The sequence below is a fragment of the Mustela lutreola genome, chromosome 6 (assembly GCF_030435805.1).
Source record: "Mustela lutreola isolate mMusLut2 chromosome 6, mMusLut2.pri, whole genome shotgun sequence".
NCBI lineage: Eukaryota > Metazoa > Chordata > Mammalia > Carnivora > Mustelidae > Mustela > Mustela lutreola.
The window spans coordinates 61,698,954-61,714,401 of record NC_081295.1 but is presented as its reverse complement, the minus strand read 5'-3'; the positions used below and the strand labels follow the sequence as shown (position 1 = coordinate 61,714,401).

Below are 15,448 nucleotides of genomic sequence, written 5' to 3'. Positions count from 1 at the left end.
GAGAGCTGTCGGGAGACATTCTGTAAGTCACTCATATTAGTATAGGCTATGGGAGTTACACAAATTGCCGGGAAGGGTGCTATACATCCCAGTCCCAATAGGGCCCCCAATATGTCCACTTGTTCTTGAACCAAATATACTCTCTGGTTGACTATCAGGATTCCTGCTTGTAGATGCGCATTGATCTGAGTCTGTGTTTGAAGGGCAGCCACTGTTCCTTCTGCAAGGGTGTTCACAGCTTCCACAGTGGGTATAGTTGCAGCAAGCGAGATTGCTGCTGCCATGGCAGCTGCTGTAGATATAGCCAAAGCTGTCACAACGGCGGCTGTGATACCAAAATCTCTCTTCTTTCTGGATAGCACCACCGGTAACTTGTCCTCTGGAATGGAAACTGGGATAGGAACATGGGTAGGGATATGCATAATTACAGCCAGCTTGAAGGCCGTGACATTCCAGCACTGGGAAAGATAGCAATTCTTAGTGCAATTCAACATATCATTCAGCTCACTAGCATTTGTTACGAGGAAAAGGAATGGTGGCGAGACGCATATGGGAGTGGGCTGATAAGTAATATTATTGGGACAAGACACATTAACTGTTGTCTCAAAGGTACTAGAGTCATTTTGTTTATAAGAACAGTTGAGGAATTTGCCACCATTTAACATGGACACTGCTGAGATATCAGTACATGCTCCTAGCAAGTTACAGACCTGCCATGCATCAAAGGGAGAGGAGGGAATATGAGAGAAGAGTTAGTCACTGGTAAAGGATATAGCCATGCTTTAATCACTGCTCACAGCTCTCTGGCTTGAGTCTGCCGCAGGAGGTATAGCATCCCCAGAGTTATCATCAGCATCTTCAGCATCATGAATGGTGTTTGGAGGCAAGGCTGCACGCACCAGCCACTCTGGGATCCAAATTGGAGCCTCCTTTTCCTGTGGAAAAACACATACAGACCCCCTTGCAAGATTGCTTTATTTAGTTCCCGGGTTTCGGCACCATTTGTCGCCCTCGACCCGCAAGGACGACAAGAAGCCTCAGTTCAGATGCATCTTCTCTCTCCTTATTTCTGCAAGTCTACACACTTATGTATGCTTACATGACCAATCAGCGAGCAGGGTACAGGAGGGAGCGAATCAGGCTGTGCACCTAAATAAACAACTTCACTAGCAACCAATGTTGTTTACTTCCTCTTTGGGCGTTCCGCTTAGTCTCAGGAGGCAATCCTAACCTGGCAACTAGCCAGGCACCATCTTTTAATGGCAGAGGCCAGGGGCCTGCCTCTGACAAACCATTATGGGTTGGTATTTTTAAGACATTGTGTTTATATTTTTATCTCCTTCTACATTCTCTATAAAGGAAATTTCATCTACTTCCACACATAGAAGTGTCAAGTATATGTTTAAAACTTCCAAATCTATGCCTCCATTCTCATCTTCTTTTAAATCTGATGAAATATTCTCCTATAATTTGTGTTATATGATACCATGAAATGTTCCAATGTCAGAATTATTGGAATCCCTGAGGGGTAGGAGAAAGAAAGTAGACCAGAGGATATAGTTGAACAAATTCTTCATGAAAATCTTCCCAATCTGGAGAAAGGAATCAGCATTTGTGTCCTAGAGACAAAAAGGACTCCCCCCAAGATCACAGAATCTAGGAAGACCATAAGACACCTGATTGTGAGACTGAGAAATCATAATTTTAGACAGGAGCTCTTGAAAGCATCTAGGGGGAAGAGATTCCTTATGCACAGAGGAAGGCCCATCACAATAACATCAGACCTATCTACAGAAACCTGGCAAGTCAGAAAGGGCTGGCAAGATGTACTCAGGGCACTAAATGAAAATCACATGCTACCAAGAATACTTTATCTAGCAAGACTGACATTCAAAATAGATGGAGAGATAAAGAGCTTCCAAGACTGGCAAGGTTTAAAAGTGTGTGACCACCAAGCTGGCACTACAAGAAATATTAAGGGGGTTTCTATAAAAGAGGAAAGAACCCAAGAGTGTCATAGAACAGAAATTTATGGAGACAATGTATAGAAAGAAGGACTTCACAGGCAACACTATGTCAATAAAAATGTATCTCTCAATAATCACTCTCAACATGAAGGGCCTAAATGCTCCCATAAAATGCCATAGGGTCACAGATTGGATAAAATGACAGGGACCATCTATATGTTGTCTACAAGAAACCCATTTTGAATCTAAGGATACATCCAGACTGAAAGTGGAGGGATAGAGAAACATCTTTCATACCAATGGGTCTCAAAAGAAGGCTGGGGTAGCAATTCTCATATCAGATCAATTAGATTTTAAACCAAAGACTGTAGTCAGAGATAAAGAAGGACACTATATTGTTCTTAAAGGGTCTATCCACCAAGAATATCTAACAATTGTAAATATTTATGCCCCCAACACAGAAGCAGCCAACTACATAAGACAACTGTAAATCAAGATGAAGAGTCATATTGATATGAATACATTAATAACAGGGGATCTTAACATGCCTCTCTCAGTAATAGATAGATCATCCAAGCAGAAAATCAATAAAGAAACAAGAACATTGAATGTCACATTGGACCAGATGGACTTCATAGATAAATACAGAACATTCCACCCTAAAACAAGAGAATACACATTCTTCTCAAGTGCACATGAACTTTCTCTAGAATAGACCACATACTGGGTCACAAATCAAGACTCAACTGATACCAAAAGATTGAGATTATTCCCTGCATATTCTCAGACCACAATGCTGTGAAACTGGAATCAAACCATAAGAAAAAGTTTGGAAGGAATTCAAACACCTGGAAGCTAAAGACCACCTTGCTTAAGAATGTTTGGATCAACCAGGAAATCAAATAAGAACTTAATTCATGGAAATCAATGAGAATGAAGACACTTAGGTCCAAAAACCTATGGAATATAGCAAAGGTGGTCCTAAGGGGGAAATACATAGCCATCCAAGCTCCCTCAAAAAAGAAGAAGAAGAAGAAGAAGAAGAAGAAGAAGAAGAAGAAGAAGAAGAAGAATCCAAAATACACCAGCTCTCTTTACACCTTAAAGAACTGAGAATCAACAACAAATTAAGCCAACTCCACACACAAGAAGGGAAATAATCAAGATTAGAGCAGAGATCAATGAGATAGAAACTAGAGATATAGTAGAACACATCAACAAAAACAGGAGCTAGTTTTTTTTTTTTTTGAGAGAATCAATAAGATCAATAAACCATTGACCAAACTTATCAAAAAGAAAAGAGAGAGGACCCAAATCAATAAAATTCTGAATGAAAAGGGAAAGATCATGACTAACACCAAGGAAAAAGGAAATAGAAACAATCATCAGAAATTATTATCAACAGTTATATGCCAAGAAGTTCATGCTTCTCTAAACATGTTGAGTAATGTTTATCTCCTCTGTTATATTAGGAAGTCCTTTCAGAAAGAAACTATGCATTGTTACTATCTGTTGTTTCCATATTTATGACCACATCTCGCTTTCAAAATTCACTTGCTAAGCATTTATTAAGTGCATTCTATTTGCCAGTCACTGAGGTAGATATGAAAATAAAATCATGACACAAAGGAAATTAAAACACATAGGTCTTATATTCTAGATCAGAAGCCATAAATGTAAACAAGCAATTAAAATAATGTAAAAATATTAAAACAGAAGTATAAACAAAAGTCTATGGGAACACAAACAGGATGTCAAGGAAGGTTTTACAAAGGTCTTGGGCAAACATTTGTAGAATGTTGGGGTGCCTGAGTAGCTCAGTGGGTTAAACCCTCTATTCAGGTCATGATCCCAGGGTCCTCGAATTGAGCCCTGGGATGGAGGCCTGCATCAGGCTCTCTGCTCATTGGGGACCCTGCTCCCTCCCACCCCTGCCTGCCTCTCTGCCTACTTGTGATCTGTCTGTTAAATAAATAAATAAAATCTTAGAAAAAAAGTAATTGATATTCATTAAAATATTTAACTTATTTAGTTTTAGAGAATTCCACTGCTCCTTTCAATCCAAAGTAAAAGAAATAAAATGAAATAGAATATTTATACACATTTATCAGCTATAAAGCAATATAATAACCTCCTAGATGGTAGATTGGGTTTCTTGCTTGGTATGGTTAGAAGAAGTTGAATTATCCCCTCATTTTCTAGAACAGACAGATAATTAAAAAATAAATCAATTTGAAATAGTTTATTTATATTTATATTCTATTTATATATTCATTATGTGCATGCACATTTATCTAAATATCTGCATTTGTATGTCAACTTCTCTAAAATATATTTTATAGTGTACATGTGTGAATATATTGATAACAAGCAGCCTTTCTATTAAACAGATTCTACTTATAATGATGGGCCAGGTGATTAAGACCAGCCTTCCGACTTGGAAGTACTAAGAGCTGAATGAAATAATTTTTAAAAATCAGTTTAAGAGCACTGAAGAGTTAACAATATTTTGAAGTCAAAATCTTAGGGAGGAAACAGCAAACAAAGTTGTGTGTCCTTTAAGGGAATTTGCCAATTAGTAAGAAAAAACTGTGGAGATGAAATGTAATTTTAGTGGCCTCATCAGCTACAAAGTGAAAATTGGGGCCTGAAATTTATGGAAGTTGAAAACCTTATTTATAAAATACACTAATTTGAATTTGCTTTGTGAGTTAAACTGGGACATTAAGCTATGAACACAAAGGGATGATCCTATAGGTCGAAGAGATACCTGCAGTGAGTCTGTGCGTGTTGCTCACTTTTGCATCTCTATTAGGTGAAGGAATTATTAAGCCTCAAAAATGAATTAAAGTGACACCAGTAACATCTCCAGTCCCCTCACAAAAACAAAAGATTATTTTTCCTGAAGGGGAAGTGAACTGTATTAACCATTTTACTCCTAGAACATATTTTATGTATTTTAATCCTAAAATATATTTCAAAATAAAATAAATGACTCCAACAGGCAAAGATAACCAGACTCTTATGGAAACAGATACCATGGGTGAGACATAGAAAATAAAACAGAGAAAATAACCATTGTTGATAAAATATATATTGAATGCATCACACAGAGACTATAAAAAAAAATTCTATGGTTTAAGAAATAAAAGCAAATCTTAACTTTTTTTTTTTTGAGAAACATGGAAAGTAGATTAAAAAAGGAACCAAAGAGAAATTCTAATAATGGAAAATAAAATGACAGTAATTTTCAGTCAATAGGTAGATGTCAGTCCCGATTAGAAATAGCTAGGGAGAGAAATAAGAAACCGTATAATAGGTCAGTAAGAAATGTTCAGAATGTAGCTTGAAGCTAGCAAAGAACAAAAAGTACATCAAGAGAATGAGAAAACAAGCCTCTTATGGGGAGAAAATATTTGCAAAAGATACATCTGGTACAGGACTGTTATTCACAATATAAAAAGAACTCTCAAAACTAAACAAAAATAAGACACACAACCCAATTAAAAATATACCAAAGATATTAACAGATATCTTACCGAAGAAGATATAAGGATGGCATATCAGGATAAAGAGGAGACTCCAAATCAAGTCATCAGGGAAATGCAAATTAAAACAAGTTACCACTACTTGAATTCTTCAGATCTGGAACACTGACAACACTAAATACTGGCGACAATGTGTGAAGAAACAGAAACTTTCATTCATTGCAGGTGGGGAATTCAAAATGGTACACCTATTTTGGAAGACAATTTGGTGCTTTTTTATCAAACTAAGCATACTCTAGACATTCAATCTTCCAACTGTACTTCTTGTTATATACCCAAAGGGGTTGAAGTATATGGTATATACCAATGTACATTAAGCAACCTACACAGTGAAGTTTATAGAAGTTTTATTCTTATTTACCAGAACTTGAAAGCAACCAAGACATCCTTAATTAGGTGATATGATAACAACCTGGGGGTAGTCCCTGACAATGTACTATTCAGTGCTAAAAAAGAAATGAGCTATGAAGCCATAAAAAGACAAGGAAGAAACTTAAATGCATATTATTAAGTAATGAAGCCAATCTGCAAAGGCTATACACTATATGATTCCAACAATACAACATTCTGGAAAAGGCAAAATCATGGATGATAAAAAAGATCAGTGGTTTCCAGAGTGGGAGGGATGACTAACAGGCTGAACACAGGGGATTTTTAGGGCAGGGAAAATACTCCATATGGTACTATAATATATTATTTGTTCAAGCCCCTAGAATGTACAACACCAAAAGTGAACCATAATGGAACCTATGGATTTTTGGTGATAATGATTTGCCAATATAAGCTCATCAATTATACAAGTGTGCCATTCTGGTGGGGACATTAATAACGGGGGAAGCTATGCATGTTGGGGCCAGTGTATGTAGGGGAACTCTCTGTACCTTCTTCTTAATTTTGCTGTGAATCTAAAACTACTTTGAAAGATAAATCTTTAAATAGAAAAAAGACAAAAATACAGAATTCCAGTTAGGAGAAAAGGTATCTATAGTGAAAAATTCTAACATATATTTAATTGATTTACAAAAAGGAAGAGATATTGGAGCAAAGAACACAAATTCCAGATTTAAATGAGATTTTTACAGATTTTTTAGAAAATACCAATTTATACAATCAAGATGTCTAAAAAATCAAAGAAAGAAAGAAAAATATGACTAGAAATATAACTGTCAAACTACAAAAATCAAGACAGAAATACCTTGAGAACATCTAAGGAAAAAAAAAAATACAAATTTCAAAGGCCAACTGACTTTCTGTAACAACAGTGGAGGCCAGAAACCGTCAAAGAATACTGCCAGTATGCTGAAAAAACTTGCTGGCATGTAGAATTCTGTAGCAATCAGTGTTTCCTAAGGAAAGAGGTTTGAATCAACATATTTTAAGGCAATAAAACAAAAACAAGTTGAGCAGAAGAAAAATTATCTTTTTATTCATTTGTATAGACTCACTTTTCATTTTATCAGCACTTTTAGCAAAATAAAAAACAAATACTCAAAATGAGGGTAAATCCAGGTGAGCTTTGGATATATAAGGTAATAACATTAAATATCTCATTTGGGGGCACTGAGTGTTTCAGTGGGTTAAGCCTCTGCCTTTGGCTCAGGTCATGATCTCAAGGTCCTAAGACTGAACCCTGCATCAGGCTCTCTGCTCAGCAAGAAGACTACTTCCTCCTTCTCTCTGCCTACTTGTAACCTCTCTCTCTGTCAAATAAATAAATAAAATCTTTAAAAAAATAAAAAAAATATCTCATTGGACATTAAATATATGGAATTAAAAATAGACATATAACACCAATATCATACGTGTTGGAAAGATGGTAAAATGAGTTTTGTTTATCTCTAAATATGTTTCTTAGACTATCCAAAATTTGGCTAAAATCAGATTAACATTAGATTTTTATAAGTTAAAAATACATGACACAGTTGCTAGGGTACTTACTAAATAGGCTGAAATAAAGTATATATTTTCCAAACAAACAGGGTAAAATTGAAATAAGGCACACACACAAAACAAAAATTTCCAGAATTTTCTCCCCAGTTTATCTTTCTCCATTTCTTATAAATTTGGTCATTTACATTTACATTACATGCATACTGTTAGAACTCTAATGAACATTTATATATAAACTCTTGTTTTCTTAACAAAATGATACATTTCATTTAAAATAATACAAATATTTTTACTTTTACTTTATTTTATTGTATTCTTGTTGCAATTTACATCTCTGGTTATTTCTTTATTAAGAAAAAATCGTGATATCTACGACATCTCAGATACACAAGGAAGGGAAGAGAAGGAAATATTACGACCTCCCATAGGAGAATCACTTGGTATTTATTTTGTCACTGTCGTCGGCACATTACTCTTATCCTTACATCACTCTTGTCTTTATCTCTCTCTATGTTAAGGTAAGCATAGTTGAGATCCATTTAGATCTTTATTAGTAAAATAATACTATAATATGGTTATTCTATTATATATAAAATTTCTACTCTCCATTTATTTATTCAGTCACACAGATATTCATTGATTCATTTATTCAAAGCTATTTGGCTCTCAACACCATTGTATGTCTTGGGTGTTGGCATATAAAAAGACTAATCTTAAAAAAAAAAAGACTAATCTTTAATAAAGAAGTCTGCCTCTGTGAATATTGCATTCTAGTAAGAGAAGACACACAACATACAATGCAGATAACGAGGTAAAAATATAAAGTATGTTAGTTGGTGACCAAAAAAGAAAAAAAATAATATAAAGCAATAAAGGAAGACGTGGGTATCAGGGATGGAGAACTTATTTAGATAGAATAAAGCAAGTCTTTGTTGGGAATGAGACAAATGTGTCAAGACCTGAAGCAAGTGAGAGTATACCATGGTGTAATCTAGATCAGGGTCATTTCTGGAAGAGTAAACACTGTTTTTACTTTGTGATATTTGCTGTGGAAGATCTAAAACAAAACAAACAAAACAAAACAAAAACTAGAAATGAATTTTCCACTAAATTAAGAATAAAAATCATTTGGCATAACATGATTCCATTTATTATCTTAGAGAGATTTTAAATCCATATAACTTTATTACTAGATTTAAAATTATGTTTTATCAGTGATGGTATACTGACATGTCAAAAAGTAAAGTTTTAGAATACCACTTTATCCATGTAATTCTGAGAAAGTTTTTTGAGAATGGCATGCTGAGATATTTTTCCACAACAGCACCAATGCTATGCACATGAGAGGAGATCCATTTAAATGTTTTTTAAAAATATGGTATGTGTGCTACTTCATTTTATAAGCAAAATGGTCACTGTCTTACATAACAATTAATTGCTGGGTGATTATCCAAGTATACAATTATTAGTACCTCATCATAATAATATTTATTTTTGCAGAATCCATTACAGTTTTGAAAATGGTCTTAGATACTAGCCTACTTGTATTAATGCTCTAAGTAGACAATAGGGTGTCTGTGTTTTATACATCTCAAGCAGAAATTCCAACAACTGAGGTTGCTCAGGTTGCATGTAACCAGTATCAAAATCAGAGCTAGAAACACAGACTTTCACATGCCTCATGTAGTACTCTTTCTACAAGTCTTGCTACTGACATATTTCAGAGCATCAAACTACAGAAATTCCTTATATGGAAGATAAATGAATCCAAAAGAGTACCTTCTTGTAAAAATTATGAAGTTTTCATTTTCTTTCCTAATAAAATCTTTGTCTGCATTAGAAAATGTCCTAATTACTTTAAGTAGAAAAATATGCAGTGTATTTTTGTGGTAAAGGGAATGATTTTAATAGATTACATAAAAGGTGTTAATGTAACATAAAACAATGTATAAACTCTATAAAGTAAATATTTATGACAAGTTTACATTTTTAAACAACGAACATTTTTAAATCCATGATCCATGATACAGAATTTTAAAATCCCGTCATATTAAGATGCAAAGTGTGTGTGTTCACACATCCATGTTTAAGTGTGTTGTTTGTTTGTTTTCATTTTGAAATTGCTTTGAAAGATTGCATATGCTTTTTGCCATTTAATGCAAGGTGAGCAATTTTGTGTTTATCTTGCCTGGCTGTTGTATAATATTAGATCTGAAGTCTTATAGTGATGTTTCCTGGGCTTAAACAAAAACAACTAATGTCAATACTTCATCAAAAGTTGAACATCAGGTACTACATTAAAAAAAATAAATTCTGGGGCGCCTGGGTGGCTCAGTGGGTTAAGCCTCTGCCTTTGGCTCAGGCCATGATTTCAGGGTCCTGGGATGGAGCCCCGCATCGGGCTCTCTGCTCCGCAGGGAGCGTGCTTCCTCCTCTCTCTCTGCCTGCCTCTCTGCCTACTTGTGATCTCTGTCTGTCAAACAAATAAATAAAATCTTTAAATAAATAAATAAATAGATAGATAAATAAATGCAATATCTTCTGGATTCAAATTTTAACACAATAAATGGTAGACAAGCCTGAATTTGTCCAAGGTTTTATGAGTGACAGTAACTAGTGAATTAGCTCCTTGTGGCTATTCTAACAAACACCACAAACTTGATCACTTAAAACTCCAAAAATTTTTTTTCTCTCACAGTTCCTGGAAGACAGAAGTCTAAAATCATTTTTGTTGAGCCAAAATCAAGGTGTTGACAGGACTGTGCTCTTTCTGAAGATTTATAGGGAAATCTGTTCCTTGCCTCTTCCAGATTCTGGTGGCTGCCAGCTTTGCTTGACTTGTGGTCACACCAAGCCAGTCTCTGCCTCCCTGGTCTCATTATTTTTGTCTTTTCTGTGTGAATCAAATCTCCTTCTGCTCAGTTTTGTAAGGAATGACAAACTGGATTTAGAGCTGACTGGAATAATCCAAAATAATCTTAATTTTATCACATCTGCAAAAACTTTTTTTCCTAATAAGGTAACATTTACACGTTCTGGGTCTTGAGACTGCGTATGTTTAGGTGGTAAGTATTCAGCTTACTACCAGTAGTTTTAAATTAAAAACAAACAAATAAACAACAACAAAATAACCTTATATATACAAGAGAATGAAAACAAATTATTACAGTGCAATCCCAGTGTTTCTTTTACGACTACTACTGCAGTAGTTGGAAGAATTATAGAAATGTAGCTCTCTACCACTTTACCATGGTAGTTTAGTCTAAGAATAAAAGTACTCAGTAAAAGAAGATAGTATCTTTTATGAAATCATTAACTGATGACACATTTTAATCACATTTACTTTTATAGTTTAAAAACTCTGAAAATCAAAATAAGATTCCAATTTTCATTTTTTCACAGTTAATGTGGAAATATGATATTCTAAACTATGGTACAACTGCTACTCTCATACATTGCTCATGGCATTTTACATTGTCATAAACTTTTTGGAAATATTTTAGCTATATTCATAACAAATGCTTATAATTATTGACATGCTATTTCACCTCTGGGGATATTTCCTAAACAAACATTCTTAAATATTAAAAATCTGTAGGAACACTATACTTTTAATAATAAAACTTTGGAAACAACCAAATGACTTGAAGGTAGAGTGTCACTCATGTTATGGTATAACCAGTCAATTGAGTAAAATATATCCATTAAAATTATGTTTTTTTTAAATAATGAAGTAACAAGGAATTGAATAATAATAATAAATATCATGAGATGGTACAATACCTGAATTTAAAATATATTTTTATTGTAATGACTGTATTTTTTATAACAAAGAAACATATTTTAAATGTACTTGTTTTTCTTTCTGATGACTTATTTTTAACTCCTAATTTTTTAAGGATCTTCATTACACTATTCCTAAAATCATTATTATACAAATACACTGTTTGGGAAAAGTCATTATTATATAGGTGATTTTTAAAATTCCACTGCTGGCAACTTTCCATGAAACTACTAAGCTCATTTTTTTCCCAGTTTATATTTTGTCATTACAAGCAGAGAACACTTGTGAATTCTTATATCCATGTTTGAACAGATAGAGCTTTCTCAAACCAAAGATAGATACAAACTTTCTTTGGACATCTAAGTTCACATTTAGTACCTGAATATATATTTATTACATCCTTAAGTTGTAAGTAGTAATTCCAAATATACCCTTTTTGTGCAATTGTATCTTTTTATAGAAACTTTTTATTTTTTTTTACAAATTTTATATATAAATACAAGATTTTTCCTTATTTGTGTCCCCTGTGAATAAATTTAATTATCTCAGTGTTATTTCGAAAGTCACTTCATTTATTGTTTAGCCATTTTGAGAGTCCTGGAATCAGTGGTTTATTCATAACTTAAACATTCTGCCCTGGAATCATTGGCTTATTTATAACTTAATCATTCTACTGATTTTTTTAAATTTGTTTGAAGAAAGTTCTACCCATTAAATTCTTAATCTTCCTTGACATTAACTATTTCTAAATGCCTCTACAAATATTTTTAATGCCTCTATAAATATTTTGGGAGACTTCTAGTATTTGATCAGACTCAGACACAGATTCTTTCCTTCTTTTTATCTAAACTCATACTGAGGAATTCACTTTAGGGGAGAAATTATTTTTTTCCTTCCTCTCTTCTCCCATATAGATAGGCCAAATCCAAAATTCACCAAGTAACCCTGAATGGGATGGGGATAGGGACAAAGGGGACTCAGACAACTGAGGTCCCAAGCATTCATCAGTCCATTTCTCCAGAGTTCTGAAAGTCTTTTAAACCTTTATATCACCTAAGGACTTGAGACTTTCATTACTGACTGGTATCTAGAAAGGTTTAGTTTATACTATCGTTTAACAGCTAATGCCTGCACATGTTTCAAAAGTCCTTGTCTCTGTACATCTTTTTACCTTTAGTTGTCTCGATCCTTACTATCATTTTTGAAGTTCCTAGATAAATAAGTTTAACCATTACAGCCCTATACAGCTTACAGTTCTGTTGTATTTCCTATGAAAAAAAGTTATGTGTCTCATGTAAATGGATCCCAAGCCCAATACTCTTCTTTCTCGATTCGCAGAAAGTTAATGTCCGTTTCATGTTTCTCAGAGTGCATATTCACTTTATCTTCATCTTTTATCTTCAGTGTTAGTTTTAAAATGGTAGTATTAAATAGTATAAATTTGATCATTCTCTCCAGGTTACTTTTCTTAATCTATCTTGACAGTATAAACTTGATGCTTCACCATAACTTCCCTTAGTTTTGGAGGAAATACATCGATAATTTCTCAGAAGAGAAAGCCTCCAAAGCTTCCCTAAAGTAGAAAGCTGTTTTACAACTAAACAAGGTCCTCAGACACCTCTATTTATATTCATAGCACACACTTGGTTTACTGCTAAGAGTGATAAGCAAGTTCCTATGTATAAGATTATGACCTAAAATGAACAGAAATCTTAAAAATTTAAACGGAAAGTTTGGCACTATTTGAATGATTTCTAATGTCAACATGGAAGAGTCATGTACAAAAGAATGTATGGCAAATAATTTTTGTTCAGAGATTGAAGGGGAATATGCAGATAACTTTGTGGTCTTCTGAAGCTATTCAATCAAGATGAGATGAATTATTTCATCGTATTCCCATTGTTCAGAATTTCATAGATCTTAATTGTGTCCTTTCTCCTCTGTCTATTGTGAATGATTCTGTAATACAGTATCCTTTAGCTGATCTGGGACCAAGATCATTATTCTTGAGGTTTCCTCCCCTTGATTTTAGAAATTTGTGTCTCTGACAGCTACCTCAAGCTTTATAATGTATCTCAAACTAGTGTTAAATTCATTTATGCTAAAGATTAAAGACAAAATAATGATTGTTTCTGAGTATATTAAAAGCTTTAGACTTTCAAAATTAAATTTGAGGATCAAAAAGTTTGATATTTTTTGCTGTGTAATATAGACGTATTTACTGTGGCAAAAAGTATAGATGTGTAGGTAGGCAATAGATAAGCCTGCAGATAGAGTTACTAATAGAACATACTTTATTTTCAAAAGACCCATGAGAAAATTTAACACTTATTAATTTGTTTTCCTTTTATTCATATTTTAGGTAAAAAATTTGCATTACTAGAAAAGTAGATGGTTATTTCTAATTAAAACACAAATACAGTAATTACAGTTTATAAGCTATTATCCTGAATCTACACTGGATGAGTTTAAACAGCCAAACAGCTATTAATTTTACTGTTCAAAGGAATGCTCGTAATCTTTTTAAAATGTCATATAAAATATTCATTTCTAAATGCCCTACGGTGATTTTTGAATTTATTTAAAGTGGGCTGTTGATAGCTCTTTTTATAAATAAGCAATTACAGTGAATATATCATGGCCCATCACATTATACATTCTATAATTTCATGGATGAAAGGCCTACAGCTGATCTGCATAAACACAGTGCATATCTCAGTAGGTGAAGGGTTTGATTACACGGGATAATCAGTGTTATTATTTATAGTAACTATTTATGTCTGTTATTTATTAAATCTCTACAAATCAGGTATCTATTTCTCTAGGAGATATATTCAAGCAATATATAAAGAAGATATGAACCTTTTGAATATTTTACAAAATGGCCTGAATATGGCCTTTTACATCTGACTTCACAGTTTCAAGTACAGTTAAGCTGGTCAAAATTAGGTTTTAAATAATATTGGCTTTCCAGGTATTTTCGAACTTAAATGTATTTTATACATTCAATAACAAGAAGAATTTTCAAATTCAATATATTCATCCAATTTAATATGATCAAATTTGGTCCTGGTGGACCACCCTACCTGTTGTGGTAAGTTACATTTCTCTGAGCACTTCCTTTGAGTTATTTGCTTAATAATATTTATGGAGAGAGGAGCTGTGCTGCTCACTGTTAGTGATGTTAAAGAGATAAAAGAGCTCCCATTTTTATAACATTTATCTAATTACAGTAGTTTTGCATGTTATGAGGAAAAGATACAATGAGAACATACCATAGTAGGACTATATAGGTAGTGAGAGAGGTCTGGAAATATGTTAAGGACTATTCAGTGTCCAGGAGGGTGAGGTGTACATGTGTGTGCTTGGGGGGCTGAGGGAGAAGGAAGAAGGCTGGAGGCTCAGGTCATTGCAAAGAGAAAAAACAAAAAAGTGCCAATCTCCTTAGGCTACAACATAGTCTCACATTCTCATTCTTTCTGTGTTTCTGTATGTGTGTGTATTTGTGTGTGCATGTGTGTACACGTGTGTGTGTGTGTGTGTGTGTGTGTGTTTGCTTTGGAAGTATAGCAGGCCAGTGACCCAGGGGATACTTTATTTACAAATGCATAAAGCATACCTTTAATGTATTGCTGGATCTATAAGAAGTAAGGAATATACTCTCCCTGAACAAACAAAACTTGTAAGTTGACACCATCTGAGAACCTTAAGCTAAAGCAATATTCTGGTTGCCCTGAAAGCACATATCAATATCAGCATCAACCCAATGAACAAGGTTTGATAATGATTTCACAGTAAACTTGATACTCCAAGGGAGATTAACAGCATGCTCTATGCTTATTCTCCAATCCTAGCTGGACTAGCTGTAGAGAAACAGCTTCAATTTAGACCCCCAATTCTCCCAGAGTTCAAAATCCAAGTTTACAAATAAAATTCCATACACATATAGGAAAATAAGTCACCTTCAATGAGATTCAGCAGAAAAAAAAAACTGATTTAGATTTCAAGAATATTACAAAATGAAGTTGCCTGCCTAAAGTACTAAAAGTCAAATGAAATAAATAAATGGATTATCAAGCAGAAGAATGCTAATAAATAAATGGCCAGAGAAATATAAAACAAAACCATAAAGAGCATATAATAAAAATATTCAGTATTGAAATACAAATACAGACTTAATAAATGAGATAAAAACAAATAACTCCAGCTGAAGAGGCAATGATGCCAGAAATATTAAGAGTACAGGACAATGATAAGGA

The 15,448-nt window shown here is 33.8% G+C and overlaps 1 long non-coding RNA gene across 1 annotated transcript in view; it reads right to left on the bottom strand.

Annotated features, from left to right (window-relative positions):
* Positions 1–231: 231 nt before the first annotated feature.
* Positions 232–15,448, bottom strand: part of LOC131833146 (uncharacterized) — a 93,888-nt gene continuing 78,671 nt past the window's right edge. Inside the window, exon 3 of the long non-coding RNA XR_009354339.1 lies at positions 232–935. This is a non-coding gene — a long non-coding RNA (uncharacterized LOC131833146). The remainder of the gene's footprint in view (positions 936–15,448) is intronic.